A 25,775-nucleotide genomic window follows, 5' to 3' on the forward strand; every position below is an offset into this window, starting at 1 on the left:
CCTAGGGGTCTTGATGAACCTACAAGCCCTATATACCCCGCAACCAGAAGAGTCCGGCAGACGTAATGGTATATTGCTTTTGAAAATTTGACTTGGCAGGAAAAAGTTACAGAGTAAAACGTAGAGAGAAATGGCTTTTTTTTTTTTTTTACCTCAATTTTTATATTTATTTATTTTAGCTGTTATTTTCTGTAAGAAAACCTTGTAGGATCTACACAAATGACTCTTTGCTGAATTAACAATGTTGTCTACTTTTCAGAAATGTTTAGCTTTCCGGGATCCAGCATTGGTTTCACACCCATTTCTGTCACTAACTGGAAGGAGGCTAAAAGCACAACATTTTTTTAAAATGGGGTATCTCCCAGTAAAATGCCAAACTTGTGTAAAAAAAAATTTGTTTTTCTGATTCAAGTCTGCCTGTTCCTGAAAGCTGGGAAGGTTTTAGAATTGCAAACCCTTTGTTGATGCCATATTCAGGGGAAAAACCTCAAGCCTTCTTCTGCAGCCCCTTTTTTCCCATTTGTTTGAAAAATACATTTTAGCTGTATTTTGGCAAATTTTGTTGGTCTCCTCCAGGAGAACACACAAACTCTGGGTACCTCCAGAATCCCTAGGATGTTGGAAAAAAAGGACGCATATTTGGCATGGGTAGCTTATGTGGACAAAACATTATGAGGGCCTAAGCACAAACTGTCCCAAATAGCCAAAAAAAGGCTTGGCACCTGATGGGGGGCATAAGGCCTGGCAGCGAAAGGGTTAAGGTTTGCATTATGTGTACTGGAAAAGTTTTTTTGTTTTTTTTTTAAACAAAAAGTAGTGCAACTGTTATTATAAAGTTGAAAAAGATTGGTGACATCGTTCTCAATATACCCTGCCTCTTCAGCCACTGAGGTCATCCAAAAGCCATTTACAGCAGGAGGAGGCTTTGTTTATTCAGGCTTATGTACCTCATGGTTTCATGTAGTATTTAGAGATAGCCTGGCTGAGATTTCTGTGCTGTGAGGGCAGCCACAGCAGGGCCTCGCCTTCAGACACTGCCGGGTTGCTGATCGGGCGTTATTTTTAATGCCCTCACTTTGCAAAATTCTTTGTATTGAGAAAGTAAAGTGGGATTTTGTTTTTTCGATACAAAACATTGGTGGCTTGAAGCATAGTTCGATTTCTCTCTGTGTGTGGGGGCCATTCTGCATATTCCCTGCCTGTATCCACCATGTCTTGGCCAGTGAAAAAGATTGATGGTAGAGCACTCTCAGCATGGTTGGACGGACATCATTGTGACTTGGAAGCCCCTTGGCAGATGAGCCACAAGATCAGAGGTTTACATCAGAAGAGCCAGCAGAGGCTCCAGCGTTGTAAACATGGCACTTCCACCAACTCTGAACAGAGCAAGGGAACAGCGAGTTTAGTGGGGCAGAAGTTCTGCAGAGTTAGGTTTAAATAGCCCTTTATAAGGGTCAGTATATCAAAATCTCCCAATGGACATTACTGGAAAGGTCATTTTCAGTTACATTGGACACTGAGGCTTACAGAACAGTAGCTGTCAGCTAACAGCAGGCATTAGCAGAACATTCAACGCCACGAAGAATTACCTTATATACCATAAATTTTCCATCCGCTGGGAGTTTGTTCATACGATCAAAGTATGTTGTTAAACTATAAATGTGAACACTGAAAGGAAACATATGGAAACATCTGCATGACTATAGTTTATAAGTGCTTACTGATTGCAGGGGTTTTTATTAAAAAAAATAACCTCACAAATTTATCTTTTCAGTATGGATCCACAATGAGCATATTGTAACTGATCAACGGAGGTGACACGTTTTTTAAATCTACTGCATGGGTAACATTTCTCTGGGGCATGTTGTCATATTTACCATCTAGTTTGACTAGGAGTACAGTCCATTCTTCACGTGGTATGGGTGTGCCCATCGCTCTTTGCTGTGTAGCTATAGCTGCGACCTCTGCACCAGCCCACTTTCGCACATTTAACAGCCATTCCTCCATACTGAGGGCACGTCCTGCGTTTCATTTCATTGCCATTTTACATTCTGCTAAAACTAGAGCAGGATCTACAAATCTGTTTACTTCTAGAGAGCTTTATCAAGGAAACAGAATTCTAGGAGCACCTGTAAATGCGTTCCCGTGACTCATTAATTTTAAGAATGATATGGAACCAGTACTCTTGTACAACACATTCCCACACCATGTGGTAAGTCAGCATGAGCTGACATGCGACGTGGTAAGTATCTGACGTCCCTGGATATATCCTGGCTGTGGGTTACCTGGCGAGCTCGATCTGGTGGACATAATCAAGCTGTGAGTATTTAAGGCGTTGATTTGTGCTTACTCTCTTCACACGTTCTAATATACTTGACCATGCCTCATCTATGAGTTGCGTTAGCAGATTAACTTTCCACTGTGATTTTATCTTATGTGTATCAAGGTAAAAGACAGGCACCTGAGATTTACACCAAACCAATCCCAGTCTTCCGATGAGAGTCTGTCTTGGAGGAGACACCCGACTTTCCCCAGTTACTCTTCAAACCAGAAGCTGGGCAGAATCCAGTAATGCGTCTTTCACCATAGTGGCATGTGCTAAGGGGTCTCTGAGGAATAAATAAATATGCACCATCTGCATACAGTGAAGTAATATGGTGCCATCCACAAAGTGTTATTACTTAGTCTTTAGCTTTTGTGTGCAGATGACATTTGTCTTGTAGCACTGCAGAATATTGGTGGTGCTCATGCTCTGCCAAACTCTTAATGAAACTCTTAGTTTCACCTCTGCCTTTGCTTCTAGTCCCCTTTGGACCGGCCAGCACGCAGTATATAGCGCTAAAGAAAACACCAAGAATAGACTGAGCAAACAGCAAAGCATCATTTTATAAAGAGATTAGGACAGGCTGGTAGTAGGTTTGGCAGTTCTGACCAAGGTAAGGGGAATAGAAACAGGTCCGTAAACCTTCATCTTTGTAGGTAAAATATATACTGTTTTGCATTTAGCAAACCACAAACATGTATGTGTACATACACACTCACCAGAATTTGAAAGTAACAACTCGGGCATTACAAATGTTCGCTTACTGCTTTTAAGACCCCATTTTCTAATTCTGTTTCTCAGACCGCCAACCCATGAGCCCTTCTGTCAGTCAGTCTACAGTCAGTCTACAATGTCACCAACCTGCCCTTTGTCAAAATGACTATTCCCAATCAAAAGTTGTTTGTGACAATTCGGCCTTTGTTCTGTAAAAAAAAAAAAATCAAGACCATTCATTATTGTTTTCCTCAACTTACGGTTTTCATTCTTTCTTTTGAAGAAGAATTACAAGCTTTGCCCGTTTTGTCATTCCTAAAACATTTCTACAATGATTAAGGAAAATGAGACAGTTTACTCCTTGTTTATCACCCTAAGGTCGGGCTCCACAGATGGAGTATGCCCAGTCAGGACTTTAAATGTTTACACCTACCTTTACCTTCATGCTTAACACCTGTTTTCATCAGGCACTGTCCCTAGTGGAAAGTAGAAAGGGGTAGTCAGACCCCTTTGTATAGAAGAAGTCAAATCTGAGCCACGTGGCAAAAGCCAACTAAAGGCTCATCCTTCTTTAGTCAGCTGCCACTAAAATTGGTGAGATATTCTGGCTCGCCAGCTTTCTAAACATGTTAAAGAGCGCCAGTTACTTGAAGCTAGCCAGATGAGTTTCAGACCTGGTTTAGGCACTGAGGGGGTCATTCCGACCCCGGCGGGCGGCGGGCGCCGGGCGCCGGGCGGAGACCGTCAAAAGACCGTACCGCGGTCAAATGACCGCGGCGGTCATTTTGACTTTCCCGCTGGGCAGGCGGGCGACCGCCCGCCCAGCGGGAAAGCCCCAGCAACGATGAAGCCGGCTCCGAATGGAGCCGGCGGAGTTGCTGGTGTGCGACGGGTGCAGTGGCACCCGTCGCGATTTTCAGTGTCTGCTTTGCAGACACTGAAAATCTTAATGGGGCCCCCAGGGGCCCCACGACACCCGTTCCCGCCAGCCTCTTCCGCCAGGAACAGGCTGGCGGGAAGGGGGTCGGAATCCCCATGGCGGCGCTGCTTGCCGGTTTCCCTTTTTTGACCGCGGCTTTACCGCCGCGGTCAGAATTGCCCCTGAAGCACCGCCAGCCTGTTGACGGTGCTTCCTCCGGCCCTGGCGGTGCATGACTGCCAGCGTCGGAATGACCCCCTGAGACTGCCCATGTGGCTAAACTGATTGATCTTGGTGAAGACTACAGTAATGACATTTCCACCTGCCTCATTTTGCTGTTACCATTATTTCTACACTGACCCATTTCAGTACTTGCTACATTTTTCTTCCTTAGTGAGCTATTTACATGATTCAAAGCATTCAGAATATGGCATCAATGCTTGTCACCAATGGCCAGATTTATCAAGCATTCTTCAGGTCACATACAGCCCTCTTCACAGCATCTGGCGGTTTGCAACAGAAACATGCAATTTGGTATGTATTCATCCTATATTGCGATTTGGTTTCATGTTACTGAATTGCAGTTTGGAATTGGGAATACATACCAATTCGGTGTTTGGTAGCGGCATGTTCAGGGTGTCCCTTCCAAATACCAAATCAGAATTAGAAGTATGAATATTTTGCTATGGAACTACGGTCGCATTTGCACGTTACCACTGACTCAAAATCGGTTGTAACCCAGTCGCAAATAGGTCTCAAGGGGACCCTTTCCCCTTCGAGAATGTTTAAAACACAGTATCTGATAGAGACTTCTAGTTGGAGATTCCTTACCTTAGAATTTCCCCCAGGTGTCAGACTGGATCCGGAGATTTTGATTCGAGCAATACCCTTGCGCGTCGGTAGGGGGTGTCGGTCGATTCCGCGGGTGTCATAGTTGCCGTGATGACGTCGGGAGTAGTACATAGACACTGCCTTAGCGCAATGACGTCAGTTCTTTTCTTTCTGCGCCACACGCTGATCTGGAGATAGCTACCCTGGTCTCTTTTTGACCGACTTCGACCCTTTTATTGAGTTTTCTGGGAGTTTTTTGCTGCATCGAGGATGTCCCCGAAGACCGTTTTCAAGCCGCGGGAGGACTGTCACCACATGATGTCGGTGACCGATCCGCATCAGGTTTGTTTGTGGTGCCTGGAGCGCAACCACGACCCAAAATCGTGTTCCAAGTGCCGGGCCATGCACCCTAAGGCCTTGAGGGAGCATTCTCTTAAACTCATGACAGCCCAGCACTCGACTACGCGTAGGTCCCGGTCTCACTCAATAGGAAGGTCTCGAGACCGTTTGCGGAGCCACCACCATTGGTCTTCCTCCAAATCTTTGGGCACGGGTAAGAAAAATAAGTAATCTAAGCAGTCCGTCGCCCTTCGACTTCACCCCATTGCTCGGCTGATGCCACGCAGGAGGAGCACCAACGCTAAAGGCCTCCATCCTCAGAGCCTGCTTCGGGGTCCGCTCCGCGCTTCCCCGAATTTCCGGGAGCCGGAGCGATCCTCGCCCAACTTAAAGAGTTCTATGAGGCCATGCACCTCATTTTTGGGTGGACCGACCTCCATACAGCGCCTTCGGTCTCAAAGGGTTCGGGTGAGGGGCTTTTGGGTCGACACCACCTCTGTCCTCGATGGGGCCTACTCACCCCAGGTTGGATTTTTTTCCTATGGGTACGAATTCTGAGACGGATTGGAGGGGTCCCTGGACCCTTATGAATACCAGGATGACCCATATTTGGACTGGGCACAGGAATTGGGTGGGTCCAGTGGACTGGACACTTCTCCAGACGCTGGCATGCTGTCTCCTCCTACAGTGGCTACGGCAGAGGGAGCGACTTACGCTATGGTGGTCAGTAGGGTGGCTGAGGTCCTTGGCCTAGAGGTCAGGTCCAATCTCCTGATGAAGGTGCTTCAACCAGGGGTTTCCACATCGGGCCCCTTTTACCATTCAATGAAGCCCTCACCGATGTCCTTTTGGGTAGTTGGTCCAAACCCAACACAGGGGCTCCTATGAATAGGACTATCGCATGGCGCCATCGTCCCGCCCCAAACGACCCTAAATTCCTGTCCCAACACCCCACGCCTGAGAGTCTTGTCATCCAGGCTTCCTCTTCCTCAGGCGCATTCCCTTCTGCACCCCTGGATAGGGAATCAAAAAGGCTGGAACAATTTGGGAAGAAGATGTTTTCTTCCTCCATTCTCGTGCCACGGTCCGTGAACACTGCATGCCTTTTGGGCCAGTATACCCACTCTGTGGGATACGGTTGCGCAGCTTCTGCCGAAGATACCGGAGGAGGCCCATGCTATAATCTTCCAAGGTGTCAACGATGTGAGAGATGCGGCAAATTTCACAATCCGATGTGAACTGGATATGACCGACTCTCTGGGCAAATCGGTTGTTACGACGGTGGACTTGAGATGCCAAGCCTGGTTGCATACTTCTGTTTTTTCGGGGTATGTCCAACAGTCTCTCATGGACATGCCCTTTAACGGCTCCCGTCTCTTTGGAGACAAAGCGGGCTATGCCTTGGAGAGACTCAAGGATTCCCGGGCTACGGCTCGGTTCCTTGGTCTTTCCGCTGCCTCTTGCCCCCAGCAGTCCACTTTTCGCCCCTTTCGTGGCCACTGAAGGGGCTCCCTGTCGCGTCCCAGACCCAGCCATCATGCCATCCATGTTGTTCAATCCCCTGCGTGGCCAGGGACACAGAATCCCACGTGGGCATGGGACAGGGTACTAGAGGTCTGCCCAGTCCACCCCTGCTCCCACTGCAGCCTCCAAACCCTCTTAGTCCGTCCCCTCACTCCCATCCAGATGCCGGCAGGATTCGCTGTCACCTGCCCCACTGGGAAGCCATCACTACGGACAAGTGGATTTTGCAGATAGTTCGAATGGGCTATTACCTCCCTTGCAGCCCGGTTGTTGATTGCTGCCACCTTTCTCCTGCTGCAACGGGGACTCGGAGTCCCAGGGATCTCGGCGGCTGGGGGCTGGACTAACTCGCGGGCGCTTATAGCGCGCCGCGTTGCCCCACAGCCCGGTTGTGGTTTCCTGCCACTTTTCGCCTGCTGCAACGGGGACTCGGAGTCCCAGGGATCTCAGCGTCTGGGAGCTGGACTAACTCGCAGGTGCTTATAGCGTGCCGCGTTGCCCCGCATCCCGGTTGTTGTTTGCTGCCACCTTTCTCCTGCTGCAACGGGGACTCGGAGTCCCAGGGATCTCGGCGGCTGGGGGCTGGACTAACTTGCGGGCACTTATAGCGCGCCGCGTTGCCCCACAGCGCGGGACGCGCGCGGGCCAAGGGCAGGCCCGTCAGAGACCATCAAGAGGCCAGGCTGGGCAATCCCTTGTGGCTTTGAGGTAGGAGTCATCCCTGAAATATATTGAAGTACTGTGCAATAAAACCCATTGAGACTCGCCGCATAGCTGTCTTTTTGTAGTATCAAGTTGCTTAAATAGGGAAGCGTAAGGCAAGGAGTAGCCCGCCGGGGGGTATTGCCCAGACTAAAATTCCCAAATTGCATCAAGCGCCCCACATTTTATCTGGCTGTGTGACTGATGAAATTGATAATTTCATTGAGGAAGTGGAGACTTTGCTGACCAAAAAGAAAAAAGACCCCCAGAAACGACAGAAAAATGGGCTACTTACTCCTTTTTTGTCAATTAAGTCTAACAACAAGTGAAATATCCCCGATAGTGGTGCCACTATGAGGCCATTGACAGCACAGGCTGAAGGAACAAATATAAGTGCCAGGGAATCATGTATATCCCAGGCAAGCACAGAGAACATTTTATCAGGTAATGTGACTGTACATGATATCCCCTGTTTTAATCGCTTTTCACTACTAAAGCTCCAGGGTCAAGTAGAAAAACTGGGCTACTCTAACTCGAGTGTACGACTCACAAGCCATCCCCCTTTTATTTCCCACTGTCAGGAGGATTTGATCGCCCTCGTTATGGATCTAAAATAAGAGGTGAAAGATCTGAAGACATCAATGGCAGAGGTCTTGTCCCTCCTCCGTTCCATAAGCCATCTAAGGGAAACTGCTATTTTGCACAAGCCAGAATTAAATGTTAATACTGCTTCAACCAAAGAACTCGTTTTCAGGAAGAAGACTTTATCCTGTGTAAGCAGCATTTCTGATCAGGGCATTAGAGACCCACAGATTAGTCTTATTAGTCCCTCAAGCGCAAAAATGTATTCAGGTGCTCCAATGTCTTCTCGACCATGTACCAAATTAGTATGGGAACAGCCTATTGTGCAAACCTTACACCAGTCCAAGGGCAGTGGATACCCAATCTTCATGTGCAGAGTTCCATCTTTAGCCCCTAACGCCCATGAAGATAGGGCGTCTCTTATAAATAAGGTCTCACATTGGATTCGGTACACTAGACAATGCGGTTCCATCATACATTCAGATATAATATCTGCACAGCGCTATACAGAGCTGGAGGGCCATTTGGATACAATAAAGTTAGTTTTGTTTACGCCTGAGTTGGTAAGGGGTTTATTATCTCTGGAAATGCGGAACCCCTTGCAAAGTGGCTCAAATATTTGTTTTAAAAGTTGCTGGCCTGTAGACAATTCTTCGATAAGGTTGAATTTACCTGCCTCAAATCATAGCCCACAACCTGAAAGAGAAAATTCCCTGGCCATCTCTGAGGAGACTTCTGTTCTAGCTAATAAGAAGGAGTGTGTTTGCCAGAACGTAATGACCACTTCAAGGAGGCTAGCACAAGCACCTGTTGCCTCAGATACTGATTGACTTTTTTTTGCCTCTAATTGACTGGGATATTAGAGGACCCCTTGGTATTGCGAATTCACAGGTAGAAGGGGGGCCAGATCTACAGCTCCCTTCCTTTAGGATGAGGGGGTCTCCATCTGTTGTACTAGATACACCTATGGCCAAAACATCATCAAGGAAGATTAATGCCAGACCTTGTGGCTTGTCACCTTCGGGGAAGGTCCCTGCAACCCAGGAGAATCTAATCCCAAAGCTCCTGACATGGAACTTGGCTGGAATTTGCAATAAATTAGATGATTCAGATTGGGGGGAGTTTGTTGACAAATGTGACATCTGCTTGTTCCAGGAAATTTGGTCAACTACCAATGCTTTCAGACAAGGGTTTAATGCATTCTGCAAAGAAGCTAGACCATCTCTGGCGGGGAGAGCGGCAGGGGGGCTTCTTATATGGACAAGGAGCTCAGATCTGGGCAACATTAGAGAAATTTCAGTAGACTCAGAGGATATTCTGGCCCTATCTATTCAACAAAAGCGAGGCTGGTCCCTGTTGTGCGTTAATGTTTATAATAGACCAGGTCCTTCTAACCAACTGACCAAAACTATCCAGGTGTTGAATGCTTTGGTGTCAGACTAAATAACATCGCATTTTATTTTTGTGGCGGGGGATTTAAATGTGACACTTGAACCGAATCCTGCATTTTCCGAGATTACGCAGTTAGAGGATGCATCATGGAATATTCCCTCTTTTTCCTCTTTGTAGAAGCAGCCTAAATCAAGTAGTAGGGCTTTGCAGATTATAGACTTTATGATAACACATGGTCTTCGCCCAGGAAATGGGCGTTTTCCTTTGGTTTCTCCTGCCAAACCCACGTTTTTTTTTTAGAAGGTCTTATAGTTGTACACTAGATTACGTGGTCATTGCCGTGAGGCTATGGCATATTATTCAAGATATTTGTGTAGAAAAACAGCATAACAGTGATCATGCTCCAATTTTAGTCACATATCATGGGCTCATTGTTAAAAAAACAGACATGCAAATTATCAATGAAATTATTCCACCCTTAGTACCTTCTTCAAATAAGCATGCTTTGAAATGGGATTGTTTTAAAAACTCAAGAAATTTGTGGGGGATCATGCTTAATTTAGTATCAACCCATCAATTAGTGGAGGATCCTTGTATATATTCCCCCAATAAGGTCATGACTTTGCACATTGAGCTCATTTCCACTTTGAAGGACCTCTTTTTTAGAACTGTTAGAGAAAATAAGTATCCAGTAGCTGGACCTCGTCATAGGTGGTTTTGCAAGGCATGCAGGGAGTCCAAGTGTAGCTTGATAAAGGCAATTAAATCTAAACATAGACTTTTGATAACTAGTGCTAGGCGTGAGTATGCACTAGCAATAAAGACCTGTAAAAACAATTGGGAAGCAGCATTATGGCAGGATTTGTTGACAGCAGGCAAGGAGAAGCATTCAAAACGTTGTTGGTCCTTGGTGGCTTCCAATGGGCGAAATTAAAATTCTAGACCAGATTGTCACATCTCACCGGAAAATTGGGTGGCACATTTTACGAAATTGTATGACGCCGAAATTAATAGCAGTGTTGTAATTGGATCAGACTCTCCTTCCATCAACAGCCTGACCCCGTTTACATTAAATGAAACTAGAATGGCCATCATGGCCCAAAAACCTGGGAAAGCCCCTGGCCTAGATGGCATACCTGCCGATCTATATAGATCTGATCTTGATATGTGGGGCCATTATGTCAATAACATATCAAATGCTGTTTTGGCCAGCGGAATTTATCCCCGTTCCTGGAAGGGTGCAATTATTGCACCTATTTATAAAAAGGGGAATAGGGCTGCTCCTGTGAATTATAGACCAATTAGCCTTTTGGACAATCTCCCAAAAATATTTTGCTACCAGGTTCTGATAAGGATCAAAGAATGGCTAGAAGAGTCTCAAGTGCTTAGGGATCTCCAAGCAGGTTTTAGGCAGAAAATTAGTACAATTGATGAGATATTTAGGTTTCTTACGATCAAATAGAAGATTGTAGATGTGGATGGAGGAAACCTTTTTGTGGCCTTTGTGGATCTTAAATCTGCATTCGATCTGGTCCCGCGCTATACATTGTGGGAGGTATTGGATGGAGTCGGTTTTCTGAGCCCCTTATTAAACTTAATTAAAAGTTTATATACTGAGAGTTTTGCAAAAATTTGATGGGGGGTAAACGAGGAGGTAACAAGTGAGATCCCAATTAAAAGAGGGGTGAGGCAGGGATGTGTGTTGGCTCCTACATTGTTTTTAATCTTTATTAATACATGCATCCCTTACTTACTTGCCTGTGACAATGATGCACCAAAATTAGATGGGGCCAAGATTCCGTGTTTACTATTTGCGGATGATACTCTGTTATTATCCCAAACTGCCTCCGGCCTTGCCAACTCACTCGTGAAGTTCACGTCCTTTTGTAAGGACTATGGCCTTGAAGTTAATACCACGAAAACTAAATACATGATTTTTGGCGACAAAAAACGAAAAATAAGGAAGACGATCTTATTGGGTGGGGAAGTATTAGAGAGAGTCGCCAACTTTGATTATCTGGGAGTCAGATTAGAGGGCACGCATAAATGGCAGGCCCATCTATCCAATGCACACATGAGATTGAAACAGAACTCGGGGGTGTCTTGAGATTTGCTAATAGATCCCCTAGATTTGCAATTTCCCCCGCAATGGAAATATATAAAACACAAGCAAGAGGGGGCACTTTGTATGGAGCAGAGCTATGGGGGCATGGCAATTTGAGGGACCTAGAGCTTGCCGAAAACTCATTCATGAAGGCTTTGCTTAAAATACCCACCAGTTCCCCTACGTTGCCTATCCGGATGGACCTAAATTTAGACTCCATTGCTCATATAGCCGCCTTAACACCAATACTGTATTGGATCAGGATTTGGTCTATGGATATCTTTGACCCTTATAGAACATGGCTGAATGCCCTGCTCAGTACGCATATAATAAGGAAAATCTCATGGTGCAATCACGTTGAAAATAGTTTGACCAATTTAGGGTTGGCCCACTTTTGGACAGACCCTTATGACCTTCCAAAAAATGCGGCACAAATTGTTAAGGATGCATATTGGTTAAAATTAAAAATAGGTAAATTAGCTGAGGTGCCTTCGCTCAGTCTGACAGATAGGTTTATGTTAATTAAATGTCACTATGAATTTGAAAATTACATGGACCTGATCCTATCCCCTCGAGCACGTGCACTTTATATCAGGTTTAGGCTGGGATCGTTACCATTACGCACTTTTACTTGTAGGTGGTCCCAACAGGATTTCCAACAAGACATATGCCCAATGGGCTGTGGGTCATCAGAATGTATTGCTCATGTGTTATTTCATTGCCCTGCATATGCCAAACAGCGGATTCAATGGATTATACCTCTTTGCAGATCCATGGGCATTAACAATCGGTGTCTAGCCCTTAGGATCTGCAAAACGAATACTCATAGTATTGTGGTATGTGCATTGGCTAGATTTTTAGATGCAGTTTGACACAAAAGAGCAAAATGTTTAGAGGCACTTCCTCATGCATTATACTAAAATAAGTTTAAGCCTGCAGACAAAAACGTATATGCTACTCCTATAGGGAATATTTGATATTAATCTTAAAATTGTTATATTTGTGTTATTAATCTTTTCTTGTATTTTTAGTCTATTGAGTGAAGTTTTTTATATTATTGCTTTTTTATGGATTCTTATTATTCTGATTATGTCTTAGAATTCAGCATTTTGCATTTGTATTGCTCCATCAGAATATTTATAGATAGAGTGTTTATATTATGGCTCTTATTTATTCCTATATGTGTATTGTAGGATGAGCTTTTATGGTATGTTTATTACTGAAATAAAGCTAATGATGATGATGATGATGATGACCTCCCTTTCAAATCTGCCCCACCGGCCATGCCGCCATCACTCAGCCAACTTCAGGAGGACCATTTGGCACTTCTCCACCAGGAAGTCGGGGCTCTCTTGGCCAAGGAAGCTACAGAGAAGTTCCCTGTGCCAGAAGTAGGTCATGGTTGTTATTCGCGCTCCTTTGTGGTGCCGAAAAAGGACAAGGGCTTACATCCTATCCTAGACCTTCGGGACCTCAACTACTTCATCAAGGAGGAGAAATTCAAAATGCTCACCCTGGGTTCTGTCTGCCTTAGACCCAGGAGACTGGATGGTAGCGTTGGACTTGCAGGATGCTTATTTCCACATCCCCATCCTGCCTGCACACAGACGTTACCAATGATTTGTGGTAGATCACGAGCACTATCAGTTTACTGTGCTCATCTTTGGCCTTAACAGCGCCCCACAGGTGTTCACAAAAGTGATGGCGGTGGTTGCAGCTTATCTGCGCAGCTTAGGGGTCTCAGTCTTTCCCTACCTCGACGACTGGCTGTTGAAGGCGGACTCACCCCAGAAAGTCATCTCCCACCTTCAGACCATGGTGAGCCTCCTGCACACACTGGGGTTTACTATCAATGTGCTGAAGTCACACCTGACTCCTGCTCAGATGCTCCCTTTCTTCAGAGCTGTTCTGGACACAGTGCAGTTTCGGGCTTATCCTCCAGAAAAGTGAGTCCAAGATATTCAGGCTATGATTCCGATCTTTCAGCCTCTGTCTTGGGTTTCGGTGAGACTGACTCTGAGGCTGCTGGGCCTCGTGGCCTCCTGCATCCCACTAGTGACACGTGCCAGATGGCATATGCAGGCTCTGCAGTGGTTCTTGAAGTTCCAGTGGGCGCAGCATCAGGGGAATTTCTCTGACATGGTCCAGATCTTGAAGGGGACTGCAAAAGACCTGCATTGGTGACTTTCAAATCCGCATTGGGCCCATGGCAGATCCCTCTCCCTCTCCCTTCCCCAACCAGATCTATCTATAGTGACAGATGCGTCGCTTCTGGGTTGGGGCAGACACATGGGAGAGGTGGAGATCAGAGGCCTCTGGTCTCCGGTGGAGTCTGGGCTCCATATCTACCTTCTGGAGCTCCGGCTGATCAGGCTTGCGTTGAAAGCATGTCTTCCCTCTCTCAAAGGGAAAATAGTGCAGGTGTTCACGGACAATACTACCGCCATTTGGTACTGCAACAAACAGGGCAGAGTAGGGTCCTGGGCCCTTTGTCAGGAGGTACTACGCCTTTAGACATGGCTGGAACATCAGGGCATTACCCTGGTAGTTCAACATCTGGCGGGTTCTCACAACACCAGAGCGGATGAACTCAGCTGTCGATGCACAGCCGATCATGAATGGCGTCTCCATCCTGAGGTGGCGCAAGGTCTCTTTCAGCAGTGGGGAGAGCCTTGGTTAGATCTATTCGCCGCCACAGAGAATGCGCAATGTCAGCTGTTTTGCATGTTGGAGTTTCCAAGGTGGCACTCGCTCGCAGACGCTTTTAGTCTCAAGTGGAACTCTGACCTCCTTTTTTTGCCTATACCACTTCTGCCCAGAGTTCTCAAGAAGATTAGGAACAACTGGGCCCAACTCATCTTGGTGGCTCCGGACTGTGCGCGGAGAGTATGGTATCCAGAGCTATTGATTATGGCCATCGGTCCTCCACTCAAACTGCCTCTTCTGGTGGATCATGTGTCGCAGCAGCAGGGGAAGGTTCTCCACCCAAACCTGTCCAATCTCCGCCTTCATGTGTGGAGATTGAGCGGCGACAGTTGATGACTTTTGATCTTCCTCCTGAAGTCTGTGATGTTATCTTGGCAGCCCGGCGTCCCTCCATCAAAACGGTATACGTCTGTCAGCATAAATTTGTGGCATGGTGCACCCACAAATCTGTTGATCCCCTTTGCCCCTCTATCTGAGGTTCTTTTGTTCATTCTTTCTTTGGCCCAGCAGGGCTCTGCTTTATGCACCATTTCGGCCTTTCTTAGGTTACCTGATCAGCCTTCACTCTTTAAATCTCCTATTGTGTGTAGATCCGTAAAAGGTCTCACCCATTTATTTCCTCCCACTCCATTTATCATGCCTCAGTGGGACCTCAATCTTGTCCTTACTTATTTAATGTGTACTCCCTTTGAGCCGATGCACAATTGCCCCTTGCGGCTCCTCACTTTCAAGACTGTCTTTCTTGTTGCCATCACTTCTGTTCGCAGGGTGAGTGAGCTTCAGGCCCGTTTGTCCAAAACTCCATTCTTGTCTGCGCACCCTGACAAAGTGGTGTTGCACACTAAGGCTTCCTTCCTTCCAAAGGTTGTTATGACTTTTCATGTAGGCCAGTCCATCACCCTGTCTACTTTTTACGCACCCCCACATCCTCATGAGGAAGAGAGACTCAACCACCTGGACCCAAAAAGAACGTTGGCATTTTAGCTTAATCATACTTAAGATTTCCGGGTGGATGATCAACTCTTTGTCAGGTATGTGGGTGCAAAGAAAGGGAAGGTGGTGCAAAAACGTACCATCTCTCGATGGGTACTTCTTTGCATCAAGATGTGCTACGCTTTGGCCAAGAAAGAACCCCCTGAGGGCTTGCACGCTCATTCCACCATAGTGAAGGCTGCTTCCACTGCGTTAGCACACGGAGTTCCTGTCCTGGATATCTGCCAGGTAGCTATATGGGCATCCCTGTACTCGTTTGCTAAACAATACTGCCTGGACAGTCAGGTCCGTCGGGACGGCTACTTTGGTTGTTCGGTCTTGCAGGACTTTCTAGTATGATCTTGATTTGCAGCCACCTCGGAGGATGGCATTGCTTGGGTATCCATTCTAAGGTAAGGAATCAGCAACTAGAAGTCTCTATGAGATGTACAAGTTACTTACTTTCGGTAACAAAATATCTGCCAGAAACATATTCTAGTTGCAGATTCCTTACCGACTCACCCATCCTCCCCACTTGTGAGCTGATTTTAGGGACAGGGATTCCCCCTTCAGGTCCTTAGCTCTGGCGCTCCAAACTCAGTGTTCTTAGCGGCTCTGCGCTTTGGCGTGGAAAGTCGTTAAAGGAAACTGACGTCACTGCGCTGTGGCGGCGTCTATGTACTACTCCCGACGTCATCACGGTGACTACGACACCATCGACGCTCGCGGAGGCGACCGACGCCACCTACTGTCGCGCAAGGGTATTGCTTGATGAAAAATCTCCTGATTCAGTCTTCTAAGGTAAGGAATCTGCAACTAGAATATGTATCTACCAGATATTTTGTTACTGAAGGTAAGTAACTTGTACTTTAAGAGTAGGCAGTGGCCCCACGGACCACTGCCTACTCTTAAAAAATAAAAAATAAAGTTTTAATTTCTTTTTTTTTTTAAATCGAACTGTTTTCCCTTAAGGAAATTGTGATGTGTTTAAAAAAAAAAAAAAAAAAAAGATTGCTTTATTAAAAAGCAATCGCACACACAGTGGTCTTCTGACCCTAGCAGGCCACATTCCCTGTGATGGCTGTGATTCCTAATGGTTCGCAAATTGCAACATACCTCACTAAAATGCACAAGGTAGATCTATTTGTGACTCACTACGAATCGCTAATAGAACTCAAAAGAGTTTCACACATTAGGAATACCGATTTCCTACTGTTATAACATCTGGCAGAAAAGTTCTCTCGTTTGATGTTTTAACTTTTTGGAATGCACTTCACCTGACCTTAATAAAATAGAGGACCACTCTATATTTATGAAGGCTCTTAAAATAATCTGTTTTGTTGATTATCCTCACATTTTTATGATATTGTTAGTCAGTTCAGTGCCAAAATGCTTAAGTGCATTTATTGCACTTTTTAATTAACAGCTCAACTAATATCTTCCATATATAGGTTTTCAGTATATGTAGTGGATGCCCTCAGTCACTAACTGAAGGACTGAGGTTAATTTTAGAAGAAATCAAGCAGAATTGATGGGCTGTGACTCTGTCATTTGGTGAAAAAGCATTGTCACCTGAGGGATAGTTCAGGTGTCTTGTGAATCACCTATAGGGAGACCTAAAGATTACTCAGCTATGTGAAGTCTGAACATATAATTTATGTCTAACCAAAGTCATACATCTTCCATCAAAGCAAACACCTCTATGATCTGCTTCTCAGAGTGCACCTTAAGGCAGATGTAGAATTTGCTTTAACGTATGGATTGTGTATTTTTCCTCCAGGATAGTGTGTATGCAGAGGAAGTACACCAGCTCTTTGCTTGTGAAGGCACTACATTGCGGTGCTCTGCCTCTTCAAATCTAGTGTAGTTGGGCAGCAAAATGCTCGACAAACATTATTCTGGTTTTAAACTAAGCCTATGTCTGTCAAATGTAGAATATGCCTGATATTATGTAGAAACACAAAAGCACTGCACAATGAAAACACTGCTGTGTGCACTATATTTTCAAATGTTACACTGCAAACTGGCTGTGAGCAGGTCTCAGGCCCATCTCCCTGTGCTGCTGCATCACTCTTGCTCCTGTCTTCTCTTTGCTCTTTCCGCTGTTTTTTTAGTACCTTCTCTCTGCTTTTCCCCCTGTTTTTTGAGTGCCTTCTCCTTGCGTCTTCCCCTTTTTTGGTGGCCTCTCTTTACCTTTCCATCATTTTAACTGCTTTCTCCTTGTTCCCCCCCCCCATTTTTTGTGTGCCTTCTCCCTGCTTTTCCCTTGTTTTCACTGCTTTTTACTTGCTTTTTCTGCCATTTTCTGTGTGCCTTCTCCTTGCTTTTCCCTCATTCTCAACACTTTGTCCTTGCTTTTACCTATGTTTTTTGAGTGCCTTCTCCTTGCTTTCACTGTTTTCTATTTGCTTTTCCCTGTTTTTGTGCAGCCTCCCCATGCAACTTCGGACCATCATCTCACTTCGGGAATTCTGAAGGGCTCTCAACACCTGGCTGTTCGAATGAGCCTCCAGGACCTGCAAGCACCTGGATACCCTGTCGGATGATTAGCCATGCTTTACAAATCCTGGTTTATTGATTGGGCCATGTTGTCTGCCTGGTTTTTCTCTTGTGTCCCATTCAGGGATGTCCTTTTTGATACCCATGCTGGACTGAAAATGTAGACATTTGGGAAAACCCTTTATGGAAAGTATGGTTATTCTCCTCAAAGGAACTTTGGAGAAACTTGTAACAAATGTTGCATCATATAATGTACATTGACCCTGCAGCATTCAATAACAACATTGATATTTTAGTGGATTTGACACTGTGCAATGAAGGGGGTGGCTTCAAAACAGAATAGAAAGCACATTTATTTATATTATAACATATGCTATTAATAACATAATGTCTCTTTGAGTAACTTCTTTGCAGGACTTTGCCTATCAGCCACATATTCTGTGTGTTCTGGAGATTGAATGAATATATGTATTCTTTGCATGCTAGAGCACCATTTGTTGCAAAGTTATTTCAAGGCTATTACCTTCTTTGCCAGTACTTTATGCCTGAGAGCTTGCTTCATGGATGTAGTTCAATTATCTTATATGAGAACCACTCAAGGTGGGATGTTTTTTTTCAATTTTATCTTGATTTATGATAGCACACATTCCTGGCAGAGTAATTAACAGGCAGTAATATTGCCAGTTGAGTGGGACCTACTTATTCAAACGCATGAGGAATTGAACACATATTAGGGATCAAGCCTGTGGCTTGCCAGCTACGCATCCTGAAATCAGGTGTGTTAGCCCTCTAAGTTCAATATTCTGAGACCTGTCCATATATGCAACCTCAAACAAGTATATACTGTAATGTCCCAAAGAGCAGACTAAAAATATACCTTTGGCCAACAGTCAGACAGAGGCACCATTCTGAAGGTGGAACTAAACATTTATCCAGTATTGGATCTTTCATAGACTCACATTCTTGAATCTTCCCCCATTGTTGAAGTGGGAGTCCCACGGTATCCTATAGAGCGGTATTCAACAACCACAGAGGCTACAATGAAAGTAGGCCTTTAAATCTGCTAGTCTATCCATGTCCTTTCTTAAAAATGGACCAAACCTGAACCATGACTGTAGGAAGCTGGCTCTGTATATACTATGTCAAATTGAGAGATATTGTGCACAGAGTCTAGGGGTTCCCAAAGAGGCTTGACAGAGGCAATAATAGATAATACTGATGCTCTATTTGTGGTAGTGTGGTCGAGCCGTAGACTTATCAGAGGGTAGTATTAAGCATTTGTTGTACACACACAGGCAATAAATGAGAACACACACTCTATGACTTAACTCCGGGCCAATAGGTTTTTTATATAGAAAAATATTATTTTCTTAATTTATTTTAGAACTACAAGATTCAGATTGCAGGTATGTACATTAATTGTAAGGTACTTGGCATAGGTAAAGATAGAAACTTTGAATAAAAACAGTAATGTACACAGTTTGGCATAAAATGGCAGTAAGCTATTTTAAAAGTGGACACTGCAGTATTCAACAGTTCCTGGGGGAGGTAAGTACAGGTTAGTTTTTGAGGTAAGTAAAGAACTTACAAGTTCCGTTTCTGGGGCATAGGCAGCCCACAGTTGGGGGTTCAAGTCAACCCCAAACACCCAGCACCAGCCACACAAGGCCGGTCAGAGGTAGAGGTCAAAGAGGGGCCCAAATAACATAGGCGCCTATGGAAACTAGAGGTGCTCCTGTTCCATTATGCTAGCAGGTAAGTACCTGCGTCCTCGGGGAGCAGACCAGGGGAGTTTTGAAGAGCACTGTGGGGGTCCCAGACAGGCCCACAAAATACAACCTCAGCGGCACAGGGGTGACCGGGTGGAGTGTGCAAACAAGGTGTAAGGTTTTGTATTGAAATCAATGGAGGCACCCAGGGGTCACTCTGACGATGCAGGAAGGGCACAGGGGGGCTTCTCAGGCCAGCCACTGACTGGGCAAAGGTGAGGGACGCTTGCTGGTCACTATTGCACCGGTAGTTGGTTCCTCTCGGGCCTGGGGGCTGCGGTGCAGTGCTTCTTCCAGGCATCGGGTTCTTTGTTACTGGGAAGTCGCAGTCAGGGGGGTCCTCAGGATTCCTGCAGAAGGAGGTGTTCAGCACCTCCACCCAAGACAGAGTGTGGCCAGAAACTAGTCTGGAAGTGTCTGGCTGGCAGAGACCGGGCAGCCTAGCACTAGCAGTTGGGCTGGCATGCAGGGGGCATCTCTAAGTTGCCCTCTGAGTGCATTTCTCAATAAATCTCACACTGGCATCAGTGGGGATCTATTGTGCTGAGAAGTTTGATACCAAACTTCCCAGTATTCAGTGTAGCCATTATGGAACTGTGGAGTTCGTGTCTGACAAACTCCTATACCATATACTCTTTATGGCTACCCTGCACTTACAATGTCTAAGAATTGACTTAGACACTGTTGAGGCATAGTGCTCATGCAGCTATGCCCTCACCTGTGGTAGAGTGCACCCTGCCTTTGGGCTGCAAGGCCTGCTAGAGGGGTGACTTACCTATGCCACAGGCAGTGGGGTTGTGGGCGTGGCACTCTGAGGGGAGTGCCATGTCGACTTAGTCTTTCTCTCCCCACCAGCACACACAAGCTGTGAGGCAGTATGCATGTGCTGAGTGAGGGGTCCCCAGGGTGGCATAATACATGCTGCAGCCCTTAGAGACCTTCCCTGGCCACAGGGCCCTTGGTACCATTTACAAGGGGCTTAACTGTATGCCAGGGCTGTGCCAATTGTGGAGACAAAGGTACAGTTTTAGGGAAAGAACACTGGTGCTGGGGCCTGGTTAGCAGGGTCCCAGCACACTTTCAATCAAGGCTGGCATCAACAAAAGGCAAAGAGTTAGGGGGTAACCAAACCAACAGTGGCATTTTCTTACAATGACCAATCAGGCGACAGCACCCTCTAGAACACTCCCAGGAGAGGCTTTCTTCCTCAGATTTTCACCGCATGTCAAGTGTGAAGGGAGTCCCCCTGAGCTCTGCTCAGTTTTTTTCCAACAATTACTTCAAAAAGGTATTGGATTTTCATCTATTCCAATTATGCCTGATACTAAAGGCCTCTTTCGTCCCTGCAAGACCTGGGGGAAAAAGAGTCCATGTGGATGATCCACATAAAAAGTATATTTATTCAATCAATCAGTGTATGTTAAGCGTAGCTATTCACCTGTGAGGGTCTAAAGGCGCTGAGGTGTGGGGGGGGGGCCTGGAGCGTCTATCATTGCGGTGGTTCTTCAAATATCTTCTTCAGACAGCCATGTCTTCAGCTTTTTCGTGAAGTTGAGGGGGGGTGTAGTCTGTCTGAGGTGGAGCGGTAGGGCATTCCAGGCTGTGGTGGCGAGGTATGAGAAAGCGCATCACCCTGTTTTTGTTTTTCTAATGCAGGGTACTTTGGCGAGAGAGAGCTGGGCTGAGCATAGGGTCCTGTGGGATACGTGGAGGTTGAGTGTCCTGTTCAGATAGGCTGGTCTGGTGTTGTGGAGGGCTTTGTATGCATGGATGAGGATCTTAGTGATTCTTTTCTCTATGGGTGGGCCATTGTAGCATGCGCATGTGTTTGGAGATGTGACAGTGTTGGGGTAGGTCGAGGACCAGTCTGGCGGAGGCGTTCTTTATGTTCTGTAGTTTGCGGGTGAGTTTCTTGCTGATTCCGGCATAGAGCGCCTTGCCGCAGTCCAGTCTGCTGGTAATGAGGGCATGTGTGACAGTCTTTGGGTCTTGCCTTCATCCTACTCATAAGGCAAAGGAATGTAAAATCTGTTGTACTTTTCCACCTATGACTTTGAGAGATAGAGAAGGCAGATTGTTACTGTGGCTAAAGAAAACTAAAGCCCAAAAAACATCTTCTGATAAAGATAGTGACTCTGCGCCTAAGTCACATAAGATGGCTAGATCTTTGGAGGGCACTTCTGAGGATAGCAGAAACCCCTTAAAATTCACCACCAGTCAAGGGACTCTAAGAAAAAATTAAATTAAAAACACTCCTCTACAGAAGTAGCTTCATCTGCTCCAGCTACTCCATGTAAGCCACAAAAGCACAAAGCTAAAGTTAACTGAGACACATCGACGACAGGAGATAAATCTCCCTTTTCAACCCCGTTGACGACAAAATCACCGTAGGCTGCAGCATCCTTGATGCCAACCGTCACTACAGTATCATCTGTGAGACCATCTACACTAACAACAACGGCCACATCTTCACTTCAGGTTCCCAGTGGGATAGGTTCCCATATCGTCGATGATAACCACGGAGACGAAAGGCGCCTCACTTCCAGTGACAACAGTTTCCCAGACGATGATGGTAAACATCATGTCAGTGCCTAAGACCTCATCGACGACAACACCACCATCGACAACCTGATAATAGAATGCACTACCATCGACATTACCACCGACGACACCGTCAACAAGATTAAAAATTAAGACATTCACTTAACCTACTCTGGCATACACTTCGAACATTTCACCCCTTCCCCGAAGTCACCTTTTAGACGTGGAAGAGTCAGATGGGGAAGGACCTTTTGGACCAGCTTGTAGCCCTTCAGAACTCCATTTTAAGTATCAGGAAGAAGAGGAAGAATATTATGAGGGTGACCAGAGTCAGGACTTTGAGGAATACTATTGTCAACCCTTTACTCATAAGCACACTAAGCACCAACAGTACTATTTGGAACCACATTGTTCTAAGGAACATGTATTTATGCCTCGTTCTCTCGTAGAGGATCTTCAAGACATGTTATCAGGCTACAGATGGCATTTCCCTCCATAGACAGGGGTACCACCATCAGCCCCTCCATGTACAGTTCCTATTCCACCATCAACTATCCCGCCTCCAGTTACGCCTAGAATGACACCACCACCCTGTGCTGTTTCTCCTCCATGAGACGATTGTTCCACATTGGAAGATGAGGCCAGGCAAGAAGGCGAACTACCAGCTCAACTAGACGACTGGGATGAGTACATCATCCATACTCCAACTCTACTTCAACACCCTCTGGCTGACGCCCCTGTTGAGAACATTGGGGGATATCATTGTATTATGGAAAGGGCAGCGGAAAGATTTCACCTACCCATTACAGTGAAGCATTCTGATTGTTTCTTATATGATTTTAAGGACCAGGCACGGAAATCAGTAAGGTCTATTCCCATCATTGACCACTTATGGCAGGACGGTATTAGGATCATGAAGAACCTTGCTATGGTACTGGCAGTCCTGCCCCGTATTGACAAAAAATACAGGGCCCCTGATGATTCCCCTGCATGCTTCACGGGACATCCTAGCCCGGATTTCGTAGTTTTTCAAGCTGCGCAAACAAGATCTAAAAATCTGGCAGCCCCCATCTCAGTCCCACCAGATAGAGACAGACGCCGTGTTGACACTATAGGCAAAAGAATTTCCCTCATGTCAGCCATTACAGTGAGAGCTGTGTAACCGGGCGGCCGTCGCCACGGTTACACAACAATGCCCCGAACCCGACAGTCCATACCCCGGGGGCACGACCGCGAGAATCGCTGACCCGGAAGTAGAGTCAGATGCAGATATCCGGGGGGCGGGATGCAAAAGGAGAGGAAGAGAGACAAGAGGCGGCACGCACAGGAGAGACGGCAGGAGTGGAGCCTGAAGAGAGAGTGAGCAGTCCGAGTACTGGATCGAGGACCGCAGGAGGAGACCTAGAGGAAGACGGAGAAACCAAAGACGCAGAGAAACCGAGGGATCACGATCAACGCCGCCACGTCCCTGGAGGAGCGTGGCTCTCACAGGTACGGGCGTACCTTATTGTAAAAGTCCTAACCGAGTAGATGCGGGTAGAAAGAAAGCAAGAGAAAGGGAGCGAGGAACCAGGAAGGGACCGGGAGGAGGGAAGCTAAAAGAAGTGCTTAAATTCCCCTAACAACACGTAAGGAGGTGGTGACGTAAACCACTCTCCTACAATACAAATAAGAAAAGAAAAGAGAGAAAGATAGAAAATAAGGACCACGGGACGGGTGAAACACGATAAACCAATTTGCTCCCCACACCAACCCACACCCTACCCTCACCTTCCCACTAACCTATATACATTACAAACCCAAACGTCTACACTTACCTGGTTTTTCTTTCCGTTTTCTTTTGGGGAACGTCATCTTCCTTTTGAGAGTGGGACCGAGACAAACACCTGGAACCCCTAGGGAAAGAACAGACAAAATATCATCTTTCTACTTACCCGAGAAGAAGGCAATATCAGAGACATTTGTCAAGAAGAAAACCGGAACAGCGTATATAATTCCCCTAATCCATATTACAATAAAAGAAAAAGAGTGTTATCACCGAATTAGGTGTCTCCCTAGTTCTTTACAAAACCGTTGCGAACGAGAACCCATTACAAGCTGCTAACGCCTTGGCTATTCTGGCACAGACAGATGTAGTCCAACAACAAATCTATGCTAGATCTCATTCCAGAGGACCAAAGACAGGAGGCAAAAAAGATCTTACTGCAAGGAGAACGTGGCTCTTCTGAGATTAATACAGCCATGGAGATCGCCTCCGCAGGGTTCAGGCTGCTTCTGTTCTGAGGCATCAAGGTTGGCTCAAAGCCACTTCATTTCGACCGGAAGTGCAAACAAAAAATCTGGATATGGCTTATGACGTAGATAAGCTTTTTGGCAAGCACGTAGATGAGTCTCTTCTTGCCATTAAAACAGACACTGACACCACCAAATCCCTTGGTGCTTTGCAGTATAGGAGATTGCCCTTCAGAGGTGCAAGGGGGCGAGGTTTTCCCACCTATAGAAGCTACTACCATCGCTCCCAACAGTTTCAGCCTTACCAACCTCAATATAGAACACCGGAAACGTATTGTCAACCAACTACGGCTGGTTTCTCTAAACAGGGAGCTCACCAGAGATCCTCTTATCAATCCAGAGACAGAGGGTGCAAACAATGACCCAATCCAAGTACCAGCTGCTCAACCTTTCCATCATCAAGTAGGGGCAAATATCTCCGCAACTGGAAAACTATCACCTCGGATCAATGGGTATTGGACATAGTTACTTATGGCCCCACCTTGGAATTCACACTGAAACCACCAAACAACCCCCCAAAAAGGGGCACATTCCCCTCATCTTCACTTATTGGAAAAAGAAATCAAATTGATGCTTCACAAAGGAGCAACAGAGAAAATTCCCCTTGGGTCAGAGTGGAAAAGGATTTTATTCCTGTTCTTTCCTCGTGCGAAAGAAAACATGGGAATGGAGACCTATCCTAGACCTGCAGCATCTAAACAAATACCTCCTCAAGCAAACTTTCAGGTTGAGCACTCTTTCAGACATATTAAATCTCCTAAACAACTGAGACTATGACACCTCTAGACTTGGAAGTTGCATACTTCCATATCCCCATTCATTGCAAGCATCTTCGATTTGCAGTTTCTGGTACTCATTATCAGTTTTGAGTCCTTCCCTTCGGACTCAAGTCAGCTCCACTCATTTTCACAAAGTGTTTAGCCCCAGTAACGGCCGCTCTCCGAAAACAAGGTCATCAGGTTTTTCCATACCTAGACGACTGGCTACTAAAAGCGTTGATTCCACAAAAAACAATCAAAGCGACAAAGGACTGCCTTATGCTCTTTAAAATGTTAGGTCTCACAGTCAATGAAAGAAAATCCTCCAAAATAACTACTCAGAGAATTATGCTTCTTGGAGCTATTCTGGACACGCAGCACAACAAAGCTTTCCTTACACAGTAACGACAAAAGTGACTGAGGTCTTTAGCCACAACAATATCAAGAAGAAAGTCCATTTCAGTGAGATTACACAAATCGCTCCTAGGTATGATGTCTTCCGCAATCAACCTAGTTCTAAATGCATGTCTCAAAATGAGACCGTTGCTAGAGGAATTACAAGTTCAGTGGAACCAATCACAAGGATCATTTGAAGATTGCATTTTCGTTACAGCAACGATGATAAAGGCATTGGACTGGTGGGCTCACCAATCTCATATTTCTCAAGGCCTCTTATATGCCGTTAGTCCTAGAGTTTATAATTGCAACAGATGCATCAATGGAAGGATAGGGATGTCATTTCCAAGATCTGAAATCCAGGGGAAGTGGTCAAACCAACAAAAGCTAATGCACATCGACAGCTTGGAAC

General features: G+C 45.8%; 1 long non-coding RNA gene and 1 pseudogene across 1 annotated transcript in view; one reads left to right on the forward strand and one right to left on the reverse strand.

Moving 5' to 3' along the window:
• LOC138268452 (uncharacterized) overlaps positions 1-25,775 on the reverse strand; it is a 126,780-nt gene that overhangs the window by 13,386 nt on the left and 87,619 nt on the right. The window contains exon 2 of the long non-coding RNA XR_011200000.1: positions 23,735-23,812. This is a non-coding gene — a long non-coding RNA (uncharacterized lncRNA). The remainder of the gene's footprint in view (positions 1-23,734; positions 23,813-25,775) is intronic.
• The window catches only part of LOC138267992 (vomeronasal type-2 receptor 26-like), a 31,967-nt pseudogene continuing 30,494 nt past the window's right edge, over positions 24,303-25,775 (forward strand).

The sequence above is a fragment of the Pleurodeles waltl genome, chromosome 12 (genome assembly GCF_031143425.1).
Source record: "Pleurodeles waltl isolate 20211129_DDA chromosome 12, aPleWal1.hap1.20221129, whole genome shotgun sequence".
NCBI lineage: Eukaryota > Metazoa > Chordata > Amphibia > Caudata > Salamandridae > Pleurodeles > Pleurodeles waltl.